Genomic DNA, 13,174 nt, shown 5'->3' on the forward strand with positions numbered 1-13,174 from the left:
CTTATGTAAAAAATTTATATAATTATCATTTATTTTAATGTGACTTGATTCATCAAATGTTCTTTAAGCATGGCATAAATATTTTTATATTTACACAAAAATTTTGAATAAAACGAATGGTCAAACGTTAGTCGAAAAGTCAACGGTGTCATATATTAAAATACGGATGGAGTATTGTCGACGTTTGATGTCGCGATTCCGGTATTTGCATAGTATGGGGATCGTTGGTACTAAGATATACGCAAGACTGAGGTAAAAGAGATGGAGACGAGGATTTTTATACAGGTTCGGGCCCCTGAATTATCAGGTAATAACCCTACATCCTGTTGGCCGAAGCCGGTCGTTGATCTTATTCATCATAATCACACCGGTACAATATTTGGGGTAGCCTATCTAACTGTTGTCGACGTGGCGGTCTGAAGATCTGACTCGTAGTCGACAACAGGGTAGCCTTCCTCCTCAAATCCGCATCCAGCGAGATCAGAGATAGCGCTAGATTCCTCTCTTTGGTTCCCGTAGGTACCATATCGGGTTTTCCTAGGCTTATGTCTGATGTCGATATCTAGCAGCTTGTCTTGGCCTATGTAGGCTTGTATTGGCTTGTGGCTTTGTGGCGTCTATGTTGTCCGTGTCTGTTGGTTGTGTCCCCTCTTCTCCTAGGGGGTCTTGTATTTATACCCATAGGTGTCCCCTTGTTCAAGTAGAACTAGAGAAACCAGTATGGATACAATCCGAGTAGTCCTTGTCGTTTCCATATAGAACTCTAGTCATTCTTCCTTATGCGGAACTCCTCCTATATCCGAAGGTTGTTTCCGTATATGACATGGTATGTGGTGGGTCCTGCCGAGATTTAGTCGACTACTATTAGGTATGTGGTATCCATAACCCTGACAGTAGCCCCCGACTTCAATGCAAACGAACAAATTCATATTCTCAACCGTAGACCCTGGAGTAACTGTTATCGAGTTCACGTGACCGTTCTCGGTGAGTTCAGAGATAACGTTAGACTTCCCTTATCAGCCTCGTGCGGGCACCTATAGGGTTTGTCTGAGTCAATCTCCGGCGTCAACCAAGAAAATACAGAGCATACGACTAAGTCTCCCGTCTTGCTATAATCGAGAATTTGGATGGAAGTCAAGAAATTTTATCTCGGCGGGTACACCATGTACACCATTTCTTCATTCCGTATTCCTTGTCGAGATCCACCAACAGTTCTCGAGTGGTCGAGAAGGCACAGAGCTTGCGACGAAGCCTTGTCAACATCTGTCGTACTCGCCTTAGTCGATCTTAGTGTAGAACCATAGAGACATGGAGTTTTCAACAATGTCGAATAGAATTTCCTTAAATCAATACTCAGAAAAGGATATTAGATAGAAATAGCCCCCGAGCAAACGCTCAAAGGTGACATGTTATAATGTGCATGGAAAACTGAAAATGAATTAAATTTACAGACCAATGTTTTGTGTATGAGCGTCTTCTCTTTTACCGACTTTGATCAGTCAGTTTGTTGAGTCATACACTCTCCCTAACCCCCAGCCTTATCATCGGAGAATCATTCTCGGAGGATAAGTCTCTTGGACCCTTGACCTGCCTTGGTTGAAAAAGCGCTGACCCTAGCCCCCAGTCGTGAAGTTGGAAAACTCAATTTCCGATTACACGGCTTGGTTAATACGCACGGCGAGAACTCTTACATGACCAGATCTTACATGGCCGTTTGTCTCTATAGGATCCGACAAGGCCTTATCCGCTCTGGGCGTCCCTAGCCAAAGTTCCCTTAGGTTCCTCAGAGGCCTTGTCAGGACGGCGTAAAGGGACATGAGGATAGGTTTCAACTCTAGGTGACGTCGTGGTAAGGGATCTCTGGGTAAAACACTTGGCGATATTGTGTACCTGATATCAACTTTGTTGGAGTAGAGGTAGTGGGAGAATCGCTATACCTCTGGTCGAGGACCAGGTAGTAGTCGTAACTCGACCACTTGAAGTAGAAATAGTGGGAGAATCGCTACACCGCTGGTCGAGGACCAGGTAGTAGTCATAACTCGACCACTTGAAGTAGAAATAGTGGGAGAATCGCTACACTGCTAGTCGAGGACCAGGTAGTAGTCGTAACTCGACCACTAGAAGTAAATGTACGAGAGATCGCTACGATTGACTGGTTGAGAACCAGTGAGTAGGTGTCTCTCGACCATTTGGAGTTGTGGTACGAGGACCGCTACGCTGTCGGTCGAAGACCAGTCGTAGCTGTTCCTCAACCATCTGAAGTCATTTGAATTCGTGGTGCGAGGACCACTACGCTATTACCGTAGTTGTACCTCGACCCTCTGAAGTTAAAGCGCGAGAGATTGCTACAATTTACTGGTTCAAAAAGCAGCGAGTAGAATTATCTCTCGAACGCCAACGGAGGTTACAGTGCGAGAGATTGCTACGGTTTACTGGTTCGAGAACCATCGAGCGAGTAGAATTATCTCTCGAACACCAATGGGAGTTGCGGTGCGAGAGATTGCTACGGTTTACTGGTTCGAGAACCAGCGAGTGAGTAGAATTATCTCTCGAACACCAATGGGAGTTGCGGTGCGAGAGATTGCTACGGTTTACTGGTTCGAGAACCAGCGAGCGAGTAGAATTATCTCTCGAACACCAATGGGAGTTGCGGTGCGAGAGATTGCTACGGTTTACTGGTTCGAGAACCTGCGAGCGAGTAGAATTATCTCTCGAACACCAATGGAGGCGCTAGAGTTGGTTTATTACATGTGCATCTCATGTGGGCAGCATGACTCACATACCAACTCGTAGCATATCCAGATGTCCGCCTGCGATCATGTCGGGTGATCAAGCCGACATCGTTTGCGAGCAATTATCCGTTAACAACCCTTTTCTCAAATAGCCCAGCCAAAGCCGGCGCTATGAGATAGGTCGTCGGTCTTCGTTGGTAGGTTGGGTGCGACAGCTCTGCATTTGCCGAGAACGTTCTCGATAATGTATGTGCTTGACCACAACCTACTCGAGTGCTCACTTATTCCTGAAAAATATTTTCTAGAAGGCAAGATATATAGCAAAAAATATCGAGTATATACTCAAAAAACTGCATGGATCTTCTAGTATTATCAGGATATAACGAGCAGATGTAAACATCATGCATTATGTAAACCGTAAAGAAGCATGATTTATACAGAAGAAAATAGAGTGAGCCCCCAGCGTTAGACTGTAGTCGGCCTAACACCGGAAACACTCGCATAATAGATATTGTATAAAAGACATGCTCTAGGTAAACATAATAAATTATAGATCTGACAATAACCCTACATCCTGTTGGCCGAAGCCGGTCGTTGATCTTATTCATCATAATCACACCAGTACAATATTTGGGGTAGCCTATCTAACTGTTGTCGACGTGGTGGTCTGAAGATCTGACTCGTAGTCGACAATAGGGTAGCCTTCCTCCTCAAATCCGCATCCGGCGAGATCAGAGATAGCGCTAGATTCCTCTCTTTGGTTCCCGTAGGTACCATATCGGGTTTTCCTAGGCTTATCTCTGATGTCGATATCTGGCAGCTTGTCTTGGCCTATGTAGGCTTGTATTGGCTTGTGGCTTTGTGGCGTCTATGTTGTCCGTGTCTGTTGGTTGTGTCCCCTCTTATCCTAGGGGGCCTTGTATTTATACGCATAGGTGTTCCCTTGTCCAAGTAGAACTAGGGAAACCAGTATGGATACAATCCGAGTAGTCCTTGTCGTTTCCATGTAGAACTCTAGTCATTCTTCCTTATGCGGAACTCCTCCTATATCCGAAGGTTGTTTCCGTATAAGACATGGTATGTGGTGGGTCCTGCCGAGATTTAGTCGACTACTATTAAGTATGTGGTATCCATAACCCTGACAAGTATAATATAAGAGATTTTGATTTTTTTACTTGCACTATTTGATCATTCGTCTTATTCAAAAAATTTTGGAATTATTATTTATTATATTTGTGACTTACTCCCTCCGTCCCATAATATAAGGGATTTTAAGTTTTTGCTTGTAACGTTTGATCACTCGTCTTATTCAAAAAAATTTTAAATTATTATTTATTTTATTTGTGACTTACTTTATTACAACTTTTCGTTTTTTTACATTTGCAAAAAAATTCTGAATAAGACGAGTGTTCAAACGTTGCAAGCAAAAACTCAAAATCCCTTATATTGTGGGACGGAGGGAGTACTTTATTATCCAAAGTACTTTAAGCACAACTTTTCGTTTTTTATATTTGCACAAATTTTTTTTGAATAAGATGAGTGGTCAAACAGTACAAGCAAAAAGCCAAAATCCCTTATATTATGGGACGGAGAGAGTACAATAAATACAGCTATAAAGACAGACTATATACATTGTAGAGATATTTTTTATGATATTAATTGCTAACGTAGTTCTTAGCTATATGGGTTGCCCATCTCTATATCTTCTATTATAAAATTTGAAAATGTTTTCGCCAAAATTTTGATATATCATCCGTGTTTGAATTGGTTTTAATTTGATGTTTCTGTTAAATTCTTTCTTTTTTTTTCTTACGCCAGAGTGTCCCCCTTATCCGAGAAGCGCGATAATTAATTGGGCCCACACCTTTTCACATGTCCCTTGCGCGCTGCCTCAATTGGGCCCACAACGCCCTCACTCGCGCGATTTTCCGCATGCCTGATTAGGCCCACGACGCCCTCGCACGCGCGGTTTGCCCTTGCCACATGTCCGATCGCGTCTCCCTTGTCCGCGATTTAAAAATTAAAAATTGAAGACGACAAATCGAGCTTATGCTTATTCCTAAAGGCAAATTTTAAATTTTAGAACTTAATTTTAAATTCAACTTTTTGGTTTTTTTTATCGTACCTTATTTTATATCATTTGCTTTTGAGTCGCTTAGAACATGTTTAGTCGTCAACACACATATATAAAAGATTTGCATATAAATAGTCTTTTATTTGGTAATAAGTGTCTCGGATAAGCACATGAATAAACAAAACAATACGCGATGATTATTTATCCACCGACACATATGTACAATTTAAATTGGCTCCTCCCGTTGCAAAGCACATGCATCTTTTCTAGTAAGAAAATAAAATATAATGACTTTTGAGTTAATTGTGTACAAATGAATATATAAAATATAAAACGGTTGGTGTGCTAGGGATCCGTTGAAGTAGCCGTTGTCTACTGGGTGCTGGCTCTCCATGCGGCCTGTTATTAGCTCTTGATTTTATCAGGAACTGGATTTATCCAACAAAAAAATCATAGACCTTCTAAATCAAGACTCTCCAAACCATGTATAAATGCCTAGCCACAATCTCCTCCCCAACCATTCCCCAATAAATTTTCCCAATCTCAGTTTACCCAACTTCAACCCACATTTTTTACACAATTTCTATCCATTTGGTTCCCCAGTCAACTATACACCATATGGTCATTCTCCTTCAAGCTTTCAAGCTACTCCATATCAATGAAATTGGGCACAATCTAATCTAGCCAGCTTACAAGGTTTTCATTTGCAAGAAAATATGGTGCACTCACCAAATCAGGCCACATTTTGTTTAGACCACTCTCTTTGTTGGGGGTTATATGGCCCAGTTCTTTTTCTCAACTTCAAACTTCAACTTTCTCATTTTTCGTTAACATGTTCTAAAACTGTTAAATGATATTTTTTGGCAAAAATAGTTTATGTAGAAGTTGTTTACAAAATCAAATAAATCCAATTTTATTTTTAGATAGTTAATAGTTAATTAATCATGTGCTAATAAGTTTTCTTGTTTCGCATGCTCTAAAAGTATGAGAGAAAGAACAGAGCGTAAGTTAGTTTATGAGTCTAAAATATCTAAACCTAAACAAATAGTAGTAAGTAGCTTTTCCATTTGACTTTTTTAAATCCATAAGCCACTCTTGTTGTATTAAGTAAAAGTTATGTTTAACTTTTTTAAATCCATAAGTTATCCTTACCGTATTAAGCCAAAAGTTAGTTAGGTTTGAGATTTTTTTTTTTGCTTATTTAAGGTAAAGGTATAGCTTTACACTTAAATTTAGAGCTTAAAATTCACCGATTTATAAATTATATTAGCTAAAAAGCTATCTTTAAATTCTAAACTAAGCTTTGAAAAGGCCAAAGCCTCAATTTTTCTCCTGAGGTGGAGGAGACGAGAAAGAGGAGGCACTCATGCAGTGCAGCGAGGCAATCCATACACACTCTAAGATAAAGGAGATAGAAAAAAAATGGTAAATCAAACAAAATAATATTATTAGTGTTAGTACATCATATATTGTACATGTTATTTTTTTTTATAAGTAGCATATGGATAAGATTAATGATGGCAATCATCATAAAACTAAAATTCGCTCTAAGAGAAAGCTGACCTGGTCTATATAGATAGCTAGAAGTGCTTATATATTTCATAATAGAGAGAGTATCATTGTATTTAAATTGCACTAGTTCTAAGAAATTGGCACATCAGTATGTTTGATATAATAGTTTTAAGAGTAAAGTGCATGGTCGGTCCTAAAACTTGTGTAGTTGTGTTATTTAGATTTCTAAACTCTCAAAATACAATTTTTTTATAACTTGTCAAATTGTGTCATTTTGGTCCTAAATTGCCACAGCTCATCCAAGCTAGATCCTATGCGACGTTGATGTGGCATATCACATAGGCGTTGACATAGCATCATCACCTGTCAATTTGTTGTACCGTCCGTGTAATTTACTCTAAAAAGAAAAAAAGGAGAACTTTTTTAGTGGGCTTCAATGGGTCGGTCCGTGTAAAATTGGTGAATATGCCACATCAGCGTCTATGTGGCATGCCACGTCAGCACTATGTAGGATCTCAGAGGGACCGTGGTAATTGGAGATCAGAAAATACACTTTGACAAGTTTTAGAATCTGAATATATATTTTGAAAGTTTAGAGACTTATATGCATAACCGTACAAGTTCAAGGATCGAACGTGTACTTTACTCTAGTTTTAAAATTGAGCATGCCCATCTGATAATTCGGCAGGATGTATTAAAGTATGACAACTTAAGTATGTCGATGCGACGACGTAGATATGCAAAAGTGCTTTCCCGGTCAAAGAAGAAGGAGGTGCCATGCGTGACTTTTTTTTTTTAAAAAAAAACGCATCATCAGGGCACATTGATAAAGGAATCACCTCAGCCGCTTGGAACTTTCATGCAATTTTGTTGCAAAATTATGTGAATTTGATATTTTCCTCTTTTTTAAAATATAAAAATAGGAATGTGGACCATTTATTTGCAAGAGGTATACATTTACTATTTAACAAAGACATACATGGAATGAAAGATTTTAAAAAATTACTAAAAGTTTCAAAACACTTACATTTATGAAAAGGAAAATGAGACCAAAAGAACACGCATTTGGAATGAGTCGAGAGGATGCAAGGATTATTTTGGATGGGCACAAGAATTTAAAAAGGGAATGAAAATAAGAGAAAGAAGATAGAATGCACCATATGCCACCATCTATCTTCAATTTGCACCAACCCAACACCACTCTTCCTCCCTGGTTTTCTCCAGTCATTTTCCTCGGCAAAAGTAGTGCCACACTGCATGCTTTGTTATGCAAATCAACAATCAGGCAAAAAGTATAGCAGTAGCAATTTGAGTTGAGAAAAGCTAGAGATGAGCCTCCATATATATATAATTCAACTTTCAGCACGTTGGGACACTAGAGGATTTTCTGAATGGCAGGGCAATTCTCCTTTGGCACGGCAGTGCGTCTCTTTTTTAGGCCTCTCATGCCATGCCAGAGGAGAATCGCACTGTGATTCTCACCCTCATCAGTCATCACACAGTCACTAACACAGGCAGAGCGCCAGAGCATGCATGTATCACTTTCTGCAACTAATTGTGTTCATGCTCTTTGACGCCATTGTTGCATTGGCTGCTAGCTGCTTCTTTCTTTCTTTCTTTCTTTCTTTCTTTCTTTCTTTCTTTCTTTCATCTTCGCCTTGAGTTGGTACTAGCTTGGGGAGAACTCTGCAATTCCAGCTACCTATATATATCCTGGCATGGCAAGGAAATCAGAGAGGATGATCAAGAAGGCCAGGTTTCTGGATATGCCATGGCATATGCTACCACCAATCAGGATCATTCTTGGCCTCTTGGGAAGCTCCTCTCTCTCTCTCTCTCTCTCTCTGAGCTTGCAATTGCACAAGCATGGAAAGCAGGAAAGGTCATGCAAAAAGGGGACGGTGCTTTCCAATATTCTTCGTTTCTTTCCTCCAAAAACTTTTGTTGAATTGCAACTGTTAGAAGTTAGTAGATCTTAATAAGCTTGGATTGGACCGTTGATCACCTGATCGGCTTACCTGAATGTGTGAGAGGGTCTTCATCAATTAATAAATTCTGCTAGTTGAGCCTAGCAATTCCATCATGTGGTGATTCGCATCTCATCTTTGTCGATGGAATATGGAATTGGCGACAGATTGCGGCGCTGTGCCTTGTCGCTGGACATTCTCAAGGATCTTCTTCTTCTCCTCCTGCTGCTGTGTTCAGAGAGCTGAATGAATTACGGGGGCGTCTGTTCATCTGGTGAAGAGCTACTGGTACTGGGGCTTCGAAAGGCCGATTTAACAGCAGTGCAGCCAAATAACCTTTTGAGATCATGGATGCTCTCAGAGTCTCAGTCGTTTTTGCTTACATGTAATTCATGTGGTTTGTTTTTTCTGAAATTTAGTTGGCCCTTTCAACTGTTTTTACACAGCCATGTCTCTCTCTAGCTAACAGCTATCATGGGCATTGATAAGCAACTCTTTCTGGCTATGCACCTATACTTAAACAATTGATTTCAGTAATTGAAAGAGAAAATATAACCATTGACAAACATCCTATTCCAAGAAATACAATCAATGAACACAATTTTAAGCAATTTGTCCCAGAAATTTAAGATACACACATCAACTCACTAGCACTCATGATCATCAATACAATATATATTTATCTTCTCAGTACAACATATATTATTTAGAGATAATTGCACTTTGGTCTATGTTTTATTACCAAAGTTTCACTTTAGACTACTATATACCTAATATTTTCACTTTGGATTAGATAACTTTATCTTTGTTGCATAACGGACCACCCTAACTCTCTTCACTAGTCATGTCTAGCTAGTGTCTCGTTAGTAAAGGTATAGCATGTGTATAGATATGCAATATTGCCGGCATGTCGTTAACGATTTGCTTGAAGTCATTGAACTGCTAAAGATATGATTTGGAGCGGTCCATCGTACGGTAAAGATAAAATTACCTAATCCAAAGTGAAATTTTAAAGGGTTATTCAAAGTGCAACTGCAATAAAATATAGCCCAAAGTGAAATTAACTCTATTATTTTTGTTGTAGTGACTGCTAGTATTAAACTTATTATGAAACCGTTTATTTTAATAAAAAGAACACGATGACAAATCAAAGTTAGTTTGTTGCTAACGAACAGCAACGCATCTATTATATACTAAAAGTCCATTAAACTTCCTACAAACGCTCTCAATCCGCTACGTGTCACTCCTACAAACACTCCTAGACCGCCACATGGCACTATATAAACTCACCGTCGATTTTCACTTAAATTGGTGGACCCGATATTTTAGACCATTGGATTAGATCTATTATTTAAGAAAGTAATCCCTTCCTCTGCTGTGGGCCAAAAAAAGGAAAAAAAAACGTACGTATGTACGTGTGGCTTCGTATAACCGTGGGCCGGGAAAAGAAAAAAAGCATAAGAAAGTCCATTAAACTTCCTACATACGCTTTCAATCTGCCACGTGTCACTCCTACAAACACTCCTAAACCGCCACATACCACTATATAATCTCACCATCGATTTTTACTTAAATTGGTGGACCCAATAAAGTAATCCCTTCCTCTGTTGTGGGCCAGAAAAAGAAAAAAAACGTACGTACATACGTGTGGCTTCGTATAACCGTGGGCCGGAAAAAGAAAAAACATAAGAACTTAGTACGCTCTCCCTGTCTCTTCCTCTTCCTATTCTTTTATATCTCCATCTCTTTCTCTTCCTAATTCTTTTATGTTATCAAATTAAAAACGAGTTAAGTTGACCATAATTTAAATGTACATAGCTAATTTATATTCTATTAAAACGTTGCTCTATTTATAATTAAATCGACAATTTTACATCCAATGTTTTGCTATATATAAGCAATATGTTATTGTGGTATAGACTGTGCATTTTGCAAGTTTGCATGCCATCTAAATAAATTAAATACTTATTAACAACATATATTATATATCTATCTATCTATCTATTATTATATCCTAAAAGTCCATTAAACTTCCTATAAACCCTCTTAAGTTGCCACGTGAGACTCCTATAAACACTCATAAGCCATCACGTGGCACTCTAATAAATTAGAAAAAATATATAACTTGAACTGGTGGACCAATTGGATTTATCTCATAAAAAAAAAAATCCTTCCTCAACTACTACAGTACGTTCTCATCTCCTTCCCCTCAATCCCTTCTCCTCATCTCTTTCCTTTTTTCTGTATGGTAGTTAAGATTTTTGTTTTATTACTTAATAATTAATTTCTTCACTTCTATCTCACGAGAATGGATGTGGACTCTTGATTGCATGTCCCATGCCTAAATATATAAATGATTAATGATTTGATGCATGCTTTTATAAATAACAAATCTATTTTTAACTAACAATTTAGAAAAAAGATAATAGTTACATAGCAAAATAATCATAATTTTAAAAAGTTACTCCCTCTATATCATATTATAAGCCATTTTAACTTTTTTCTTAATTAAATTTCTTTATATTTGACCAAATATATAAAAAAATTTAACAACATCTATCACACAAAATTGTTTTGTTAGATATAACGTTCCATATATATCCATAATATGTTTTTTTTGAAAATTTTATTATATTTTCTATAAACTTGGTCAAACTTAAAAATTGACTTAAAAAAGTCAAAATGACTTATAATATAAAACGGATGTAGTATATCGGTTTTTATTTAGTTTGTTTGAACGGTTGTTTCATAACTAGACAGCTAAATAATTTAAAATCAATATTACCAATATTTCACTATAAAAAATAAAATATGTTATTTGAACTGCCACCTATTCTTTACCTGACAACCCAAATAACATCCTATTTTTAATTTATTTGAACTGTTTATTTATGTTACTCATATTTTACTATGTAAAATTTAAAATACGTAATTTGAACATACACCAACAAGCAAACAACACTGAAACATTGAAAATTTGACAATATGTATTATGTCATCTTAATCATTCTACATAATAAAAAATAGAAAAATATAAAGTCACCATGTATGACCTTTTAGATACATGCTAAATTACCAAGTGTCACATTTTAAAAATTAGTAAAATCTTATATATTAAAAGAAAAAAAAATAAAACATCTAGATAACGGTTTTCACCTAGATCGATGACCTATTAACATTATTTTCAACTATCTAATCTACTTTTAGAAAAATATATCTTAATAAGTGGCATGTCACATATTTTAAAAAAATCTTGCAAATCTTAGGAAAATTACATCTAATAATTGGTTTTCACTTAATCACTTAGAAAAATTAAAAAAAAATACCCTCCACATGCGCCCATCACTACACAGCCGCTCCTTCCCCTCTCTGGCTCAAGCTCTAAACTTTTCATTCCTCTTACGTTCCTATTTAACTAAAATATAAATAATCTATAATTATAAGTTTCACGTCTGATTTCTAATCTAACTATTGCTCTGCTTATAATCAAACCAACGATATAAGATCCATATGCCTATAGTTTACTATACAACAAATACGACATTTTAACACAATCAGCCTATTACTTATGAGTATCTTAAATACAGTTTACGATACATGCCCGCGCGAATGCGCGGGCTACCTTCCTAGTTAAATATAACAAAGATATATAGGCAGCATCGCATCCTGAGATCGCAAGTGGCAATTCCTCTTTGGTGCGAAAGAACAATGGCATCGCATTCTGCAAAACTGTTCACAGCACAAATGGCAGCCTACCTTTCTCTCTCTATCTATGTGCTGTCTGGACTGCAAAATATTTTTACAAAGAAAAAATCAGACAAGAAGAGAACAAACGCTGGGCATCGCATGCAGCAGCGGCCTCTCGTCGCGTAACACAGGGTCCACGTAGGCTGTCCAGGAAAGACGCGAGATCTATCTCCAAAATCGGAATAAAGCTAACTCGGATTCTTGGCATTTCACCCTCTCTTTTCTTTTCCCTTTTTTTTCTTCCATGGCAATATGGCATCGCCGCATCGGCCGTCAAATATCAATACGACGAAAGGGGAAAGGGCTCTCGAATTCAGCTGGAGAAGCAGCAAAGCATTGTGCTGCCGGATATGCCGTTTCCGGCAGCAAATAAATACTGCCACCGCCGTCGCCCCTTCGCTCATCACCACACCAACACGATCTCGAGCAACCACAATATGTACAATATGTAATACTACTTGCTACTACTATCTGAGGCATTCTGATGAGGAAAATGGTTGAGATCGAGCCTGTGGATGTGCATTGCAGGGCAACTACTCCATTGGCAGAGGGATGGATTGGATATGGATATGGCTGATGCTTCCATTTGATCCCATCCCTATCTGCCAAAGGAGATTTGCCCGGCGATTAACTCCCACTTACTCATGTTTTTTTTTCTATGTGGGAACCGTGTAAGAGAAAGAATATTTAGGCTCTACATTATGATTTAAAGGCAGGGGCTGACCCAGCCTTGGTCAAGGCCTAGGCTAGCCCATTGCACTTTGGGTTAAGATTGAACTTACATGATGGAATTTTGTACTACGTAGTGAGATTTCAATCCAAATCCTAGGCATTGATCCGTGGCCTGGGTCTGCCCCTGTCCAAAGGTATGTATATGCACATGAAAGCATCGAGGTGATCTCAATTATATGGAATATATATGCACGTACATGCATCACTGCACATGCACATACCTACGAGTACATCCTTTTAACATACAACTGGAGAGATGAAAGCCTGTTGATACATCCACAATCTCAGTTAAGTATCCACACATGCATAATTATGAACATCAGAATTTAGACCTTGTGAGTGAAGTCATGCACCACATCGAAGGTTTTTCTCCATTGTAATGATTTTCTAGTCTGGTTTCTAGAATGAAA

This window comes from Oryza glaberrima, chromosome 2, assembly GCF_000147395.1.
Source record: "Oryza glaberrima chromosome 2, OglaRS2, whole genome shotgun sequence".
Classification (NCBI taxonomy): domain Eukaryota; kingdom Viridiplantae; phylum Streptophyta; class Magnoliopsida; order Poales; family Poaceae; genus Oryza; species Oryza glaberrima.